Source organism: Columba livia, chromosome 11 (genome assembly GCF_036013475.1).
Source record: "Columba livia isolate bColLiv1 breed racing homer chromosome 11, bColLiv1.pat.W.v2, whole genome shotgun sequence".
Lineage (NCBI taxonomy): Eukaryota > Metazoa > Chordata > Aves > Columbiformes > Columbidae > Columba > Columba livia.
In genome coordinates, this window is record NC_088612.1 from 14,365,530 (window position 1) to 14,384,039 (window position 18,510).

The window sequence follows — 18,510 nt, forward strand, 5'->3', positions numbered from 1 at the left end:
TTCAGGTATCATCTTGTCTGCTGATGTATGCTTCATTCCTTCCTTCTCCCATGACTTGTTTGTCTTCTAAGCCTTATGTAAACTGACTGTATTTCTCTAACCAAGCCTCAAAAGTGGAAAGGAAATGAGCATATTCTGCCTCTATAAAGAATGAAGTGAAATAAACAAGGAAAATAAATAACAATTAGGAACAAATATGTAGTTTCTCTTTTCTCCCTATTTTCCTATTCATTCCTTGGAGTGTAGGAATAACTCATTTCTCATTTCCACCACTATTAAATGCTTCTAGCACTTTAAATACAAGGCCACGAATCCCATGGTTCCCCAGGGCATTTCTCAGGAATACAAAGAGCGAGCTCAGAGGTTTTGAGAAGGCCATGTCTCTGGGGAAATATTTAGCAGAGGTAGGACTGTTTTCAGTCTTGTGTCTTAGTTCTGTGATAAGATGATGCCCTTCACTGATATTGATAAACTTGAGGTGAGCTGGGATAATATTTCAAAAATCTGCTGTATTTCCACCTCTCTTACTCCATAGCAATGTATGTGTTTTACTCCAAGTTATCATTAGTCTTTACTGCACCTCCTGTCTTACAATGTGAGGCTGGAGAGACAATTCCTGATTGTAGGAGACTCATTTCTGATTTTGTGTTCTAGGTACTGAAGTACAGGACTGCTCATATATCTACTGGTTGAAAACCTTCATACTCTGGTGATAGGTGAGTGCATAGAAACACATCTCTGCAATGCTTTGTCTGGGGGTAACAGTAGTAATGTGCATCAGGTAGAAGTAACTTCTGATTTACACAAGTGGGCTGTGTGATCTGATACAGAGTTATAATCTGCATGAGTACATAGATTATTGATGGTAATATGCTTATCTATTTCTGTTTCTGTTACTGCCAAAACATTATTTATTTCAGTAACTCTATGTGGCACTGGGTTTCACAGGTTGTATGAAGAAATGTTTCCTTTTCTTAGTTGTAAAGTTGACTAAATGAAACTGGGCTCTAGATGTGTGTATATAACTCTTGACCTTGCATTCTGAGAAGTGGAGCAGGTCCTCTTTTTTCTTCCAAAGATCTTCACTTGATTAAAAAGTTTTCATTGCCTAAGTTCTGCTAGTCACATCACATATAGCAAAAATAAACACACCAGCTGATGAATGGAGGACAAGTTACAAGGCTAAGGGGGGGCAGGGGCAGGGTTGGCACCTACATCTGTGCAGGAAAATTAATATTTATTCTTGCTTTGTTTCTGTATGCTGTATGTTTCTCTCAGCCAACCTGAACTTCTGCGTTTAAACACATAAGTTGTGTATACACTTAATTTTAAATACAAGGGTAATCCCATCACTTACATTGAGTTCATTTGTAAGACTTTGCTGAGTCTAAGCTTTAATTGCACATCTTTTCTTAAATCCTGAAACACTTCAAACAATGATCCAGGCATAGGATCTTTGCATTGACCTCCTAATGTAACAGGAACAGCACTTGAGAATATTATTGTACTTAACAGATTTGAAAATCAATTAGATTAAAAACAACTAGGAAAAGTTTTTTTATTGACAGATGTCTAAGTACATTTCAAATTAATGTAAGTACTGTTATTTTCCCTTTACATCTGAGAAAACTGAAACATGTCGAAGTGTTTGCAAGAGTATTAGGATCAGGGAAAGTTATAAAAGTCTTGTTATAGTTCATACTCTGAATCCCGGCCAGAGCCTTAGCCACAGGCCAAGACTGCTTCAAAATTCTGGCTAAATATACTTTGGTATATTTTCATAATTCTCACTCGTCAATCAGATTAGATATAGGAATTAGAGACCCAGTTATATATGTCTTGAAGATTATTAAGGTCTTATTCTTGAGTTTGCTGGGAGTAAGAGTGAGACTTCAGTTCCCAGAAGTTATCTGCCATGTATCGTGTTTTCCTTGTTTCAGGTTTGTTCTATTTCCCAAGTCTTTTTCTATGGACCTATAAAAGAGATTCTACTACTTAACACTTTGATTAGGGGAAGGTTAACCAGGGGGAGGGAGTTAATTTATTCAGTATTGCCTCTTGTAGTCAAAGTTGTTGATTGTTTGTGTGATTATCTGGAAGAATCACGGTTTCTTCATTTATGGCTAGTCTACATATTTAAGGGGGAAAAACAAAGTAGCACTGGAAACAAAAAAGTTGTTTTTATTTGACAACAAGGCTAATTTAACGGAGCCAGGCTATTAATGGGAACAAAAATATTCAAGTATTTGTTGGACCTACATGTATTTGAATCATTCAGTTGAAAGGATTTGAAGGCCAGGCTTGTATTCCACTTGAGACAGAGTAGTGACAGAAAATGGTTGCACTTTAGGTATTTCTTCAGGTTATCCGAAGGCATAATATTTGCAACCCTTATTTAAATGCCCAATGAAATTGATTTAATTGTAAGGAAACTATTTCATATTGTTACGGCACTGTATGTCTTCACATTTGACAAGTACCAGCATTTAACCTTTTAACTGAAAATTGCTTTGGGGATCCTGCCAGAAACTGCAAATGCTAAACCCCCCATTATTGAGTCATGTAATATAATAGGTACAGAGTCAGATGCCCTTGATGGGCATGTTCTGGGGCTGCGTGGGTGGGAAGGGCTGTGTCCTTCCAGAAGGAACTTCCTTCTGCTACAAAGCCTGATTGCATGGTTTATGGATTGTTTCATTATTTCTATATACAGATACTTGTAAGAAGGTAAATTGATTATTCCTCCTACAGAGGTGCTTTTATTTGATATTGTTTAAGGCAGGAGCAGTGCTTCAAGGGGAAGAAAAGTTTTTCTATTTTTTTATGTCTGGATTTTTGGAATATGTGGGGTTTTATATGGGGAGGGATGCAGGGAGCAGAAGTATTCCTTTACATCTTCCAGGAGAATTGGAGTTGGAAGCTGCAATAAGGTGCTGGATTAGTGAAGATCTCCAGTCGTAATGGCTGTGCCCAGGTCATGCAGCCACAGCAGTTCTCAAGAGAGAACGAGTGCAGCTCCAGACCACACCACAGGGACTCTGTCAGGGTTTCGTTTAACTCTGTGAAAGATTCTTAGTTAAAAGGTACTTAATGTGACTATTTTGTCTGTCATGGTGTTTTCAGAAGTACTTTCTAAAAATAGTTTTAAACTGATGATGATCCTTGACAGTTCCAATGTTGTTGTCCAGAGTTGGGCACTCAGAAGCTGAGATAAACGAGCTGAGTTTTCAGACCCTCAGAGTGAATACTGCAGCTGCAGGAAAGTGGAAGCTAAGGGTCCACAAAGCAGGAATTTTTACTCTGCTAATGTAATTCATGGAGAGGTAAGAGGATTACCCACTGCCAGTTAAAGGCTTTTCAACATTACAGGCAAAACTAGATTTTGCTGCCTTGAGGAGTAGGAGGACAGGACCAGGGCTGTTTCTGAGCTGGGGATGGGAAATTAAGGTTGATCTGGGGAACAGACACCTGATGAAGCAGATTTGCTGTTCTCTGGAGATGGTGACTGCTGTTGCTACTTTGAAGCTTTTTTCTGCCTTTGGTGGAAGTGAAAGAAGGAATAAGGCTGGCTTCTTGAGGGCTTGCTGTAACAAAACAGGTCTTGGAGTTACAGCTGTTTTGCCTTCATTGCATTTAGTTGAAATGAGTGAATAGGTTAAAAATTTAATGACAGATGGGAATAAGGATTGTGTAAGCTTCCTCCCACTAGGGACCAGCCTGAACTGAAGGAAAGTTAGTTTTAACTCAGAGTATTTAAAATTTAGATTGTGCTACTTAAAAACCTGTGTTAATTGTGAGCTCTTTCAAATAGAGGTCAGTTTTATAAGACAGTGCACATGAGTGCTGAAAAGCTTTTGTGTAAAAATGTGAGCCATGGTTTGGTCAAAATCAAATCATATAAACTGATGTCATGCAAATTCTCTTGAAAAAGCGTGCAGTGGTATAAACCCTTTCCAGAAGGGAGACTTGGGTGAAGTGAGGAATTGTGGCTACATCGTTCTGTGACCTTGCAGGTGAACCTGCTGCAGCTTTAAGTGACTGCATTGGTAACTCCTCTTTCCATGGTTAAGTTTTATGGAGTCCCATAGCTGGTTGGTGATTCTACATATAGGTTGGAATTTCAGTCTCTAAACACATACAAATCCAGTGTAGGATATAACTGGACATACAAAATGTTTAAAGTATCTTGTCAAGTGAGGAAGGATCCAATCTGACAATAACCTGAAAGTGTGTAAATACCCTGTGAATGGGAAGTAATGGGGCTATTGTGTAAAACCAGGGGTTAAGCTGTGCTTATAGGAATAGGAAGGGATATGCAAAACTTGGCTCTGTGAGTGCATTCTGCAGAAATACCTGTGCCAAACTAAAGGAACATAGAACCTCTGGAATTAGATCTGGAAATAAGCTGTAGTTAGTTACAGTTACTTGCATAGGCTTAGTCTGTGCAGGTCATATGCAGATAAATTTTCTGGAAGGATCTACTTACATAAACATTTTGTCCTGCAAGTAACTTTTGTTAATCCTCAAATCACTCCTAGGAGGCAGCAGAATTAGGCCACAAGCTAGTGCTGGTCAGCATCTCTTTTAAAATGTCTGTGGTTTAGTCCTGTGGCCAAATGAAAATGGAGTGCTTCCTACCACCCTAGTTTCACTAACCATTTCAGTTTTGTGAAAGGTCAGCACATGAATGTGTCTTGTAATGTTACACATTGCCTTTACTCAAAAATTCACATGCACAGGGAAACTGACAAAACAGTTTATTTTGGAAAATTAGTAAATCCAAATGATGGATACCATGTGTCAAAATAATCCTTGGTGCACGTGCTTGCGTTTTCACATGGCCGTTTTTGAAAATTATACTGTGGAAAGTAAACAGAGAATCAGTTTGCCAGGGAGAAGGCTTAAGCCACTTTCCGGAACAGACTGCAAGGTGTGGTCTTTTACTAAACATGGAAGCAAAAGCAGTTCCATCTTTGCTTTAGCCCTTTGCTATTGTTTTCCAGAGGTACCAAACAAGTCGTAATGGACCAATAAGCAAGGTTAGGGAGAGGAGGATTAAGGCTGAAATTTCAGAAATAAAGATGTGAGAATAGCTAAATGGTCTTTAGGATTCATTTCACATCCCTTGAGCACTCTAAAAACTCGGTGTTTAGTTGAAGCTGGTTCAGTTCCAGAGCTAGTGGAGAGAGACAGGCATCTCCAGGAGGACTTTATTTGCTGTTCATCCTGTACATTCTAAAAGGGAAGAGCTGATGGAAGATGTTATAGAAAAAGTTCTTGGCCATTAAATGCTGAAAAATACAGCACTGTTTAAATAAGTGAATAGTCTTTCTCTTACCTGTTTGCTTTAAAACCTTAGGTAAATATAATCTGAAATAGTTAATAACTTGGTCAAATGTGAATGGAGAATGTATGGAGAATATTGGGAATGATGAGGTTGTGCTGCCCTGTTTGATCACATTTCATTGACCCCGTAAGGACAGGCTTGCCCCCTTTTTTTTCCTTTTTTCCTATAGCTCAAATCAAAGGTGCATGTAAGTGTGATACGTAGCAAATCTGGAACTGAAAGAATACTAGGGTGTTCCCAAGTTCCAGGACATTGAAATAACCAAGAAGGTCATTACCTGGGTACAGAAGTATATGGACTTGTTTTGGTTATTTTCTTAGGTATTTTGAATATAGTTAGTGGGACATTTCTGCACATACATCAACAAGTATTTTGAAGTAGTAGCAGTCTGCTTCACCTGCACAATGTTCTACATGTGGGAGTATCTATGGAGGAGAGGTTGAGGTCTCTTTGGTAACAAGGCTCCAGCCTGCTTTTACTTGCGTTCTGGTTAGTGTTTGCTCAGTGAGCTGGGGCTGGGAAATCCGACTTTGAAAGCATCATGTTAGTATCATGCTGACAACCAGAATCTCTTTTGTGGAGACTTAAATTTGCTTAAACATTTAATAAGTTTGGTAGAGTTGTATTTTCAGTCCTTTTTGTAAAGTAGAAACAGTCTTACTACTGTCAGTCTACACTGTTGCCATGAGAACAGGGCATTGTCTGCCATTTTCCTTCTTGTATGTGCCTTAAAAAGATGCTGGTACTGTAAAATAAATTACTGTTTCATAATCTAGCTTTAAGCAAAAGGAATATTTCAATGGTGACAGTTCTGGAAATGCTTTAACTTTTAAATGCTGACACCAAATAATAAGTAAAACCTTGTGATTAATGTTTCCAGAAGGGACTATTAACATTATCCTACATCTGTTTGTGATATAATCTCAAAATGAAAAACACGCACTTTAAAAAAACCGCAAACCAACAACAACAAAAAACCCATAAAGAAGTATATGTTTATGCAGCATTTCAGTGCGGAGTTAACTCTAATGTGTGGACATGCTTGGTAAGGCTTAACCAACTAATTTTTCATCTGATCATTATTTAGTCAAACCTCTACGGTACTCCTGAGGTTGCTTAAATTTCATTGACAACATGTAGTTTCATTTGCTGAAAAATGTGGTCATTTTAAATTATGCTACATGAAAGAGCTTTTTATTACTTAGAGTAAATTTAGACATTGTATTTGATGAAAATACTTAATGGTAGATCAGGCATAAAGTTCCATGAAACGTCATTTCATAATTAGTTCTTGCTGATTTAAATATCTGAGATAGTATAGGAGGGTTGTTTTTTATGACTAGGAAGAATTTGCAGAGTCCTATCTTCTTCTAGGAAACATTTAGGAGTGCTGAAGCAGAATTTTTTGAACATATGGCAGCAACTCATTCAGAAAATATTCTGAAAATAATTACCTGTGTTGGTTGGGAATAATTTGCCCATTTAAGACGAAACTCCAAATTGATGTATGTCACCAAAATAGCTGTATTAATTTCAGTCTGTATGTCTTGATCTCAAATTTATTTTACTTAATGAACAAGAGTTTATGGAATTTATGTGCTCTATGAAAATATATGCTGAAGAATCATCCTTTTCTATGTAAGGTGGTGTTTTTGTTAGTGCTAAACTACAGTTTGTTCCATGCCAAATACTTTCTAATATGTATGAATTGTCATTTCTGATAGTTTTTGATCTCTGAGTACTATTTGCTGTGATTTTGCAACTGATTCCCAGTTTTCCAGCTTTCTTGCTTTAGTTGGCATAAGAAATCAGTGATAATCTAACAGGTACAGGCAGTATCACTTAGAGGCCACAGTTTTGTGTGTGTGTGGTGGTGTGGGTTTGTTGTGGGTTTTGTTTGTTTGTTTGTTTGTTTTGGTGGTTGGTTGGTTTTTTGGGCAATGCATCTTTTAACTGATGCTGTTTCGTGCCAGCATACTGCAGTGTCAGCAACCAGCCCTGTTGTGGTTTGGTGCAAACGTGAGGTGCAAATTGTGAGGCGTGGAACGCAAAGTGTGTATTGCTGAGTGTCTTATGGAGACTTATCATCTGCATGTGGTAGAGCTAAAATTCTGTCACAGGTGGTGTTGTGGATCATCCATGAAAAAAATGAATGTATCTTCAATATGAAGGATAGAACAGGAGCAACACGTTGATTAGGAATCTCGAAATCCCTGTTCAGGAGTTTAAAGTTAAATTAATGCCATTACGCTTTGTTTGTGGTGGCTGTGCTTCAGGCTAATCTCTCTGTTTGCTAGAAAACAAGCAAGTTCCATTTAAAATAATTTGAGTTGAAGGTTATCCCATAATTTATCTTGGAACACCATTGTTCTAGGCTCTATGGATAGATCAATATTTATTCCAAGTAATTTTTTACAAACAAAATCCAGACAACTCTGGACACGAGGCCCTCCATCTTACTCAAGCTGCTTGAAATGACTTTCATGTCATCGACAGTATTTTAATGGTGAATGCGTGATATGCAAGCAGTTCAGTAAAACCAGACCACTTGTATTTCCAGAGAGAATGTGTAATACACTTAATTTATGTCAATAAGAAAAAAAAAAAAAAGTTAAAACACTAATTAAAATAAAATTTACTCATATTTTTCACATAGTTTCTATCCCCGGTTATTGGTCTAGAATAGAAGTAAGACACTGTCATTTGGGGAAATATATTTCTTCATATATAGGCATAGAAGTGTCTTGAAAAAAAGCTTCAGGTTATTTTATGCTGGTTACAAAGTAACATCTCACATATATCACTTTGGCTTTGTGTGAATGGATGAGCATATATTGTACCTGATCATAGAAGACATTCAGGTTATTTGTTTCAGAGTGTTAGGGATTGGAAGGGTTCGTACAGAGAAAGCTGCTGTGTTCTGTATGTTCTGAGCAGACCCTTGGCTGTGCAGTGTGGTTCAGGTTGTCATCTTGCAAGCTGTAGCTCAGGAAGTTCGCACTGTTTTCCTTGCTTCACTCACCTGTCCTCTTTAGAAAAAAAATCTTAAAGTTCTCAAGTAATCTAATACAGATTTCTTTTTCTTTTTTAAAACATCTTTTAAGACAAAATGTGCCAGAGCAAGACAGAGTTTTAGCAAAATCTTTTATGTCTGCTGCTCCCAGTACAAAGATGTAGTTTGTCATTTTGTGTTCAGTACTTCAGTCTAATGTATTTGTTTCTACAGATTTCTGTGTATTAGAGGCTTGTCCACTGTGTCAGATTGGAATATGTCACATCTTGCGCAGTTAATTTCTTTATCCTTTGCATGCAATTGTATAGTGCATCTTTCCTGTTAGCATAAGTGATTGGGCATAAGTGACTCCTTTCTGTTTAATTATTCTGTTTTGACATATTTGTGTGTGTGTATGTGAGCTCTGAAAGTGTGTGTGTGACATTTACCTTACAGAAATGGCCCCTTTCATTGCTGTTTATGTTGTCATGTTAAACCTGTTTCTGAAACCAGTTTGTCACTTGAAGTACAGACAAAACATTGTTCAACACGTGCAATACAAACAATTGCCAAACTTCAAACTTGAATGTTCATGTCTGACTTCTTAGCCAGCAATATTGAAACAGCTGTGTGTGCTGGGATGCTTTATACCCATGATTATTGAATGAACTTGGAAAGGCTGAGCAGGGGGAAGGGAGACTCCAGTGAATATATACGGCAAATTTTTGGCTTGGTGGTTACAGAAATTATTCTAATAACAGTCTTTCCACCTGCTAAGGGACTCATAAGTTCATTCTCAACAGAATTTACTCAGAGGTCCTTCATGGAAGAGAGAAACATTCCTATTGAGTAAACAGAAATGGTGATTATCATGTTTTCCTACAAAATATTTCTGCAACCAAGGCGGAAAGAATATTGTGAGGTATTTTTAGGCTTAATGCTACATGCATTGTGTAAAGTTAAATTTCAGAGGGACTTGAATTTCCTCTGCAAACATTATTTTTTAAATTTTTTTTCCCCCAAATCAGCTTAAGCAAAACTATTCAGATATATTTTTAAAATAATAATTCATAGCTCTTTCTGCCACTCTGGAGACAATGAAGACATCTAAGCTTGAAAGAGTAAAGAATTATTTTTTAAGTAGACTAAATTTGTGTTGGAGGGAAACCAGCTGCACTGAGAAGAAAGTGCGATTTCATATATAAGTACAACACTGAATATGAGTTACTGTAGTGGTTGTGCTCATCATAAAAATAAAGGAAATATTAATAAGAGAAATGGAAGTATAAACTAAGATGTATAAGGCCTAAGATGACCCTGTTTTAAAAAAAAGGCAAAAAAATTAAAAAAAAGCTGTATGTCTTTAAGTTATGTCATGTCCTACAAGAAGTTATGTCTGTCCTTAAGTAGTTGTCTAACAGAGGAATTGTTAGCCTGCAACAAAAACCATCTATACCAGCAGGAAATAAGGGCATACTGTTGCAGGAGAGGATGATGAAGATTCAAGATGACTTTGTTAAGAATGGAATTTCTATACAGAATCAGTGGGTTTTGTACATAACCTCACCTGCATCAGTATGGAACTAAACTTCATACCGTACCTTTCTCTAGTAAGTCTTTGTCTGCAATGAAGGTTGGTCAGCCTGAAGGCCAGGTGTGCTTGCTTCAGCTGGCAGATCTCACAGCACAGAGGATGTGAGAGAGAGACCTCTGTATATAAGACCTATGAACGCAGACTGGCTTTCTGTTGCACATAAGGCTGAAGTTATCATAATTATCCTCAGAGCATGCTCCAAGAGAAATGGCTCCTTTAGATTATAAAGTACTGGGTAATACACCCACTCATGTGATGCACCCTATGTGGTGCAAATCTTTGAAATGTATATTTTACACTCAATAAGAATTGACAGAAAAGTACACAGAGTTAATTATAACCTTGGATTTGTAGTTGGCAGGTCTAGAAAGGAAATATATTATTTGATTCACGTGGGCAGAAAGAAAATGAATGCATGGGGAAAGAACATTCTTAAAAGTGAGAGGAACTGGGCTGCAGTAGTAGTGAGAGCTTTGTTGCTTGGAAATTCTGAAATTAGATTAAGAAAAAAACTTGGTAATATGACTATATAGGAACAATCCTATAGAAGCCTTAAAAATTACAGATCTGAATAATGCAATAGGTCTTCTGAGCTTTCTTTCCCTGTTTTAAGAACTCATTTCTTCAATGGATTGGTTCTAGATTGCCACTCTGTCAGGACAGTCTCCATGCAAATAGCTACTTTTTTAGGAGGTTTTTTTAATATATATAATTGTTTTCATTGTAATACTCTACACTTGCAGGAATAAGGTTTGTCTTGGTGCGTTTGAAATTGCTTGGCACATCTTGAACTCAATCTAGAACAGCATTAGTAAAACCCAAGTGTATGCACATGTTTTAAAATGTATACTTACACAGCATTTGTGTGTGACAAGAAAAATAGACAACATGGTGACTTCGAAGCTGGCTCTGAGCAAATATTCTGCTCCTGAAAAATGTCTGCTTTCCAGTCTGGGTAGGTGTCTTGTTCTCTCACGTTTTGCACTTAATTTCTCTGTGTGGTTTCCCTGAATACTGGTGTGAGTCTAGGTTTCCATTGATACAAGCAAGAACAGGATTTGACTTTTCATTCAGCAAGTCAAATTTAAATCAGTGGAAACCCAGAACTGTGTTATCAGTGTTTAGATGAATTACTTCAGGTTGACTGCACAATAGAAAAAGATTTTGATTCGAAGTTTGATAACTGGTTTGTACTTCTGTGATGTGGACTAAAGGCCAACAAGGGCTAAGATGACAGAAGTCCCAAATTCTCCTTCATTTTACCTTAGATAAATCTGAGCCCAGGCTTCCAGAGGTGAAAGGCTAGCACATTAACTAGGGCCTTAAATGTGTGCTTCAGCACACAAACCTGCAGTATCTTTTGAAATCTATGCAGGTTCCTCCTGCCTGCTGTGCGTAATTTCAGAATATGCTGTCACCATTAAAGAAAAAAAACAAGTTTGCTCTTTCATCTGTGCACCCCACGGCACCGATCGGGGGAATCAGTCCCCAGGCTCCCCTAAAATTTGTGATCTTTGGCTCCTGCTGTAAATTGATTCCGTGCTGTGTCTCCTGACATGTGAACTGGGTAAAATCCATTTTGAAGTCTTTTAAAACCTGGCATTAACCCTGTGGCATCCTCTTAAGTGCTGATGTTTTCTCATTATATTATTTACTGGGAAGAACTTGCCTTTAAAACTCTAGCAGCATTGCAAGCTAACTTGTTAAAATCTCAGTATTAAAGATATAGACACTGTAGAGTGCTTTGAATTTCTCCTGAGACCTGATGTTGGGAAAAGCGAGTTCAATTAGTCATGAGCGAGGTGAGTGCCTCACTACTGTGCAAATTGCTTTGGGACCATTTGGCCCATGTCTACTCATGATCCTCCCCCCTCATAAATACAGATGTGTAAAGTAGTCAATATTTTGTTTAAGCTTATCTTGGACTGATTATCTGAAACTCTCAATTTTTTTTTTGTTGTTCTTCAGTGCCATGTAATAAAAAGACTATTAAATTTTTCAGATTTTTCCCTCTGCTCTTTAATAGGGAAAGTAGTAACGTCTGTTGTACACATATGTCTCTTTACATCTATTCCGTATGACTTGGTTCACTGCCCACTCAAATGAAGTGACCTTTGGGATTACAACATAGTAATGTTTTACTCAAGAGCTTGGGACAGGAAGTCAAAATGAATAACTATTTGAAAACTTTAGGGATTTTTAAGTAGCCAGAACTTAATTGTGAAGAGAACATGGCTTTGGAGAAAATAACAAAAACAATAGAAATTCTTTAATGATAGAAATGAATTGCAACCCTGGTGTTACTTGTCAAGACAACAGTACTGGCAGTGGAGTATCCTTGCACTATAAAATCGTAATAAAGTGCATTTGAATTTGAACTGATGGTCTTGTATTCTGGCAGATGCTGCTTTTGTGCCAAGGACAAATTGTGAACATGGCCTCTCCGTTCTTTAAGTGCTTTGGTTCTGTTTTTAAAAGAAGAGCTGAACTTCCCTTTAAGGAAGCCATGCTTAAACCAACTGGACACTCACTAGAGCAAGATTTTGAGAACTTGCTGAAGTTACGTCTTCTCCATCTCCATCCCACTGTTTACGTAGATGTCTGGCATATGGTTTAGTTGGTAGCAACTCATAATGCATAATATGGCTTGTTGTTGTATACTAAAAGTGAGGAGAAACTATATTTCACCTTTCCTTTTGAGAAAAAGGCTGGTAATACAGGACTTGTCAAGACCCTTTCCTGTGTTTGATAGCTTTATCGCAGCCCCAGCTCGAAAGGTTAAATGTTTTGGATTACACAGAATGTACATTATATGGAGGGCTTACTATAAATCAACAAGGCAGGTATGTTAAACACAGAAAAATATCTACAGCTGTTCTCTTACTCATCCTGCTTGTTATTTAACTCCGTCTCTACCCAAAGGAATATTTTTAGTTGTACTGTCAACAGTTTCAAAACAAAGAAGCAACTACAACTGGCAAATGAGGAACCCAGCTGGTGCTATGTTTAGGCTCCCAATGAATATACTCTAATCCTGACACCTGCAAGCTATTTAATCAGGATTTACAATTGAACATGAAGGATGAGAGGTCCAGAGGGCTGTGTTCTTGGTGTTTTGATTGCAAATGATGGAGAAAAACTTTGTTATCGGATGTTGTAGTTATTTGAAGTTTGGTGCCCTCTAACCCATGGGGGACCAAGAATCATTTATCACTTCACAGCAAAAGCCAAAAAAGCCACTATGGCTTACACACTAGCATTCTCCTTTAGCTTTTCCTGTATTCCAGTGTAAACATGCCTTCGATTTATGAACAATGAAAAACAATTTCCAGCAGGCAGATGGAAAGAAAGGAGAGGTTCTAAGGAAAGCAAGCTTTATCAGGCCTGTGTCAAACTGAAAAGATCACTTAAAATTCCTCAGCACCCATAATGTACATAATGATAAAATATACCTTAAAGATGAACAGAAAGAATGTGAAGGAAATTGAACAAAACAAGAGTTATTTTATTTTATTTTATTTTATTTTTTTTAATAAAAGACCCTTTTCTATTGTGCGATTATTGAATCTCAAAGTGGCATTGTCAAGGGTGAATGGCCCCCTTCATAAAGGTATTCATTGCTCCTCCTAAAACTGTGTTTCCCTGAACAAGTGACATAAAACAAATACATTTTAAATTTCGTCCTACCATCCTCTACCAAGCCCAGATGTGCTATTATGTTGCTGTGCTTGTTTATTTTATTTATTTTCTGAAGGTTTCTAAGTGCTTCTAGCTGAGTTCATGTCAAACAAACCACATCATTCCGGCAGCAGCATGAGTGTGTGTCCGTGGGTTTGTATGCGGGGGGTAGTACGCTTGTCTCTTGCTGTGTTGTGCTGTCAACAACATAGTTATGAACAAACAGGGTGCGGTGTAATTGACACCCTACAAAAAGTGGTTCATCAGCTGTCTGCAGTTGTTAGGTAACAATGCTCTTGCCTCTGGGTCTGACTGGATGATGTAATGCCTGTAAGTTATTTTCTGTTGGTTGAGTCTATTGTGTAACTCAATATCCTGCAGAGGGTCACAGAATAAGTCACAAAGTCACAGAATAAGTCAGAATTGATTTCTAACTTGATTATGCTGTTTTATTTTGTTTTTAACTTAAAAGGGGGGGGAAAAGTATTTACTTTCAGGGCAAGTAACTAGTGGGGGGCGCAAAAAAAGCCTCAAAGCAGACATCTTCATGGATTCTGTGACCATCTGGAGGCAGACTGGGGACAGAGAGCTTTCCTCCAGAGCGCCTTGTATTCTGGGCTGCTCCAGGTTGTGCTGGCCAGGACGATCCCATGAAGGCCCTTGTGCCAGATGACCCCTCTCTCGCACTCCTCCCGCAGGCCTGGCCTGCACTGCCCAGCAGGCAGTCTTTGGGGCTTTAAAGTTTTCTTTCACAGCATTGACTACACAGAAGGACTTAATCTAGGGTCTCTTCAAACTTCTGGTCATGACTGCAGAAACAAATACTCTGGCAGATCAGATGCTGTCATCCTTGGCATGGGGATGGATGACATCACTTTTGCAGTGCTAATGATACAGGATCTTCAGTGCTTGTTGAACTGAAAAGAAATTCAGATTGCTCCCTGAATTCTTCCTTAGCTTTATTTACCTGTTCAAGTTTTGCAGTTTCTTTATTCGCACATTTCTTTAAAAAAGAGACTGTGCTTTCTACAAATATTTCTTATAATGAGTGCTCTGATTACAAGAAGTCCATCTCTCCTGAAGACCTACCAGCTTTGATGACTTGCACAAGGTTTGTCTCTTCGGGAATTACCAGCTGTTGTCAGTCTCCTGCCAGCTCAGTTCACTCTGGAGTATCTCCATTACAATCCCTCTGGTGTCCTTTGGTACCTATTACAACTTGACCTTCCCTCAGCTTTTTTGTCACATCCCCTTCCTTCATTATGTACATTGCATGCACTCATTGTGCTTTTCTGTGATTCCATAATTTAATTGCTACCCCCACCTCTGTCAGATTAATACAATGTCGTCAAGTAACTTCTGCAAATAACTTTTTCATGTGGAGTTATACATGCCATTGTTTCTATGGACAAAAGAAACAATGCTTGGGACTGTCTAGGGAACCATAATGTGAAGATACAGTAAAGTCACACATTCTGTTCTGACTGCAGCTTTGCAGGGTGAACAGGTTACTGCCCAGGGGCTCTCTTTTGTTTCTTTTCCCACTCCCCAGACATCTGCCACGATAGCTTTGTGGGTAAAAGCTCTCTAGACTGTCTGAGAAAAAGTTATGCATGTATTTTTAAAGTGTTTAAGCTAACTTAGCCATTTTAATTGAACTAGATTATGAAGCAAGTAGTGGGGCGGTGATCTTGGATACACTGGGAAGCAGCTGGGACCAGTGACCTCTTCACATGAATCAACTGCAGCCAGAACAAGACTGCTGACTTCTGTATCTCTTGGCACTGCAGTACCAGCATTCAGGTTGACTTTTTGTACCCTTGAACTGTCATCCTGTTTATCCCATCTGTGAGATCAGATATAAAATGTCTTTCAAGGCCATTTGAGTAAAGAACTAGCATTCTCAATCCTAAACTTGCATTTCTACCATTGCATTGCCTCTCTGAAAGCAGCAAGCTTTGTTGTTGCCTGGAGTTCTGCTTCTTAAAGGACTTTAAGCTAAGGATCTTCTTAGCATGCCGTTCATGCTAAGAAGATGCAAAAATAGCCTCTTCAGAACACAAAAGTTACTTAAGATATGTGGAAAAAAATTAATGGAGAAATGAGACAAAGAAGGGTTAATCAAATGGAAAGTGTGGTGAAATACCAGAACTGCAGCACACCTGATAAAGACCTAAATGACACACACTCTCTACCAAGCAGTGAAAACTTTCTTACTTTGAAGATTTGTCTTAGACACACCTATTTGGTAAAACAGCAAATTTCTTGAGTCAGTTTTTTTATAGCTGAAAGAGATGTTTAGTTCCACTGGCACTCTGGTGGAAAATATCAGTGAGGCAGTCAGATATCACATCAATAGATTGACTTACATGCTTGAAATCTTGTCTGTCCTTCCCAACTCTATCATTTCATCTGATAAAGGGTATTGCTTCATTTTGGGAGTGCTGCCTGCTCACCAAGGTTAACAGCAACATTACTGCTGCAGCTTGAGATAGATCTACTTTGACAGGGTTGTAAGATCTTCTGCAGTATTAACAGGAGTATTCCAATAGAAATTGCACCCCCCAAAAAAGTACTTTAGGAATAATTTGTGTTAATCTTGGGCAGACACATCAGAGAAATGGTGATGGCATTTATAAATTATCCTAATTCCCAGTGATCTGCTGTTAGGGTGATGGGAGGCTTGATACAGACATCATTACCCTTGAGCTCAAATTTGAAGATGCAAGACTAGTATACTGTTGCTTTTGCAACACCCAGTAAGGAGGGGAAATCTGTGCTGTTTGACTTTGTAGAACATGCTACAGTACTGCATAAAATTATACAATAAATTAAAGGCTCAGCAGAACACTGGATTTATCAGTTGTGTTCCCCATTGCAATAACTTCGCTGCTTTGGTATGTGGATATATCTTTCCCTTTTTTAATAACGTTTTGGAAAATACTGATAGGGATGGTGAAACGTGTTTCATGCCATATCCCATTTAATGTCGAATTTCACGTTTAGTATTACAGACAGACACTTCAGTTCAATTATTTAGTTGCTTAAATATATTGACAAGTAAACTGATAAGTCAGGAATAAAACCCTTTCTGTTTAACTAAGGGTTGTTAATTACTACCTGTTTCAGCATATGAAAATGAACTTGGCTTTGTTTTTTGAACTCTGTCTTTAGAAGTTTGAGGGGGGACATGGGGGTGGTTACAGTGTTTATTCAAGAAGGCTGTGAATCTATGTACCTCAGCCAGATTATCACTTTGCAACATTGACAGGTAGTTAACAAAAACAAATGGCTTAGTAACGCATGAGCTGGGGTCTGCAGTTTCTTCTCAACATTCAGACCTGTCCAATGATAGAATCTATTAGTACCATGAAAGAGAAGCCTCTATACTTAAGACTTATTTAAATCTGAAATATGGAGGAAATTCAAACACATGGTACTAGTGGTATGTGGTGTTAAACTGGATGACTTTAATAAAGGATTTGAGATGCTTTACTCACAAGTATTCCTGTTGACAAGTGTTTCTCTTGACAGAATCTGTTCTGTTTTGTATATATCTGAGGACATTTTTAGCAGATTAGGTCCAAATTACTGATGGGAAAAAATCAGCTTAATGTGGCACGTGAGAAGATGTATTGCAGAATTGCTTCTAAAACCCTCATGACAGACAAAGCAGTGCTGCTGGGACAATTCAAATGTTTGGAGTCTTATAAGAAATATTTCTGTGAAAGGTTTGTAATATCTAAGTATTACCCAACGTATAATTTCTCTTGGCAATGACGTAGCAGTGATTGTGATTGTGAGTGCTACAGAGCCACAATTGGATTTATTTGCTTCCTAATCCTTCCGTACCAGTATGAGTTACTTTGGGAATAAAAATTTCTCAAGCAATATTAAAGTTGCATGTGGGTACTATGTGATTTCATGCTTCTGAAGGTAAATTACATAAAGTAGCAGAAAGGATCAGGTTGTTTGGGTCTAGGGTTAGTGTGTTGTGAAAGCTGACCCTCCCAAACCAGGTGCAAACTGAGCCTCCTCACACAGACTGGGCAAGTCGAGGCAGCTGGATGTGATGCCAGCCAAACTGTGAGCTGTTGCCTTTGCAAAGTACCATACCCTAATTGCATTGCTAATGAAATCAAATAAAGCCAGGCAGAGTTTTGATTTTTAGCTAGTTAAGTGTAAGGTTATGGTTCAGTCTGCAGACAAATAGATAAATTTGTCACATGGGATAATTATCTGTATAGCCAATGTAAATCTCAAAGGTTTAAAGAAGTACAAGTGTTTTGACTAGAGATTTTCCATCCTCAGATGACTGCACGTATGAAGTATAACTGTTGGGACAGGTGTGTGCATAGGCATTTCTTCCTCCCTCTCTTTCTTTTCCAGTGAATTCCATGTAGGTATTTTCTCTTCTGTAGAACAATACCAACAGAAAAAAACATTTCTGATGTTTTGTTCTCCCTGCTTTTCCTTTATTCAAAATTAAAAAGAGAAAGGACAAAGAGAAATAAGAGTATAAAAAACAAATGTCAGAATAACTTTTGATACAAATTTTAAATGAATTATTAAAAACAAATAAAAACCTATTTGCTTTGACATAAAAATATTTTTGAAAATTCAAAATCCATTTGAAGTTGTTTTTTATGTTTTTCAATGCATTTTCAAACTGATCTTTGTATATGTCCTTTAAAACCTTTCCAAGTGACTAGAATGAGTGTCCAGTTATTCTATGTTCTCTTACCATTTCACATCAGGTGGTATAACTCATGATGAGGCCTTCCAGAAATGATTATGGCTTTCTGTGCTTCAGTTCTTGAGTGACTATTTTAAAATATCTTGCTAGGTCCTGACTTTTCAGAAAATGTATAATGCACACTTCCAAAGAATCTCTTTTGT

General features: G+C 37.8%; 1 long non-coding RNA gene across 2 annotated transcripts in view; it reads left to right on the forward strand.

The window, feature by feature from the left end:
* The first annotated feature begins 224 nt into the window (after positions 1-224).
* Positions 225-18,510, forward strand: part of LOC110365199 (uncharacterized) — a 107,652-nt gene continuing 89,366 nt past the window's right edge. Inside the window, exons 1-2 of one of the 2 annotated variants that reach the window (XR_010475244.1) lie at positions 225-404; positions 655-716. This is a non-coding gene — a long non-coding RNA (uncharacterized LOC110365199). Of the gene's footprint in view, positions 479-654; positions 717-18,510 lie in introns of both variants that reach the window. The other variant, XR_010475245.1, reaches the window with a different exon arrangement.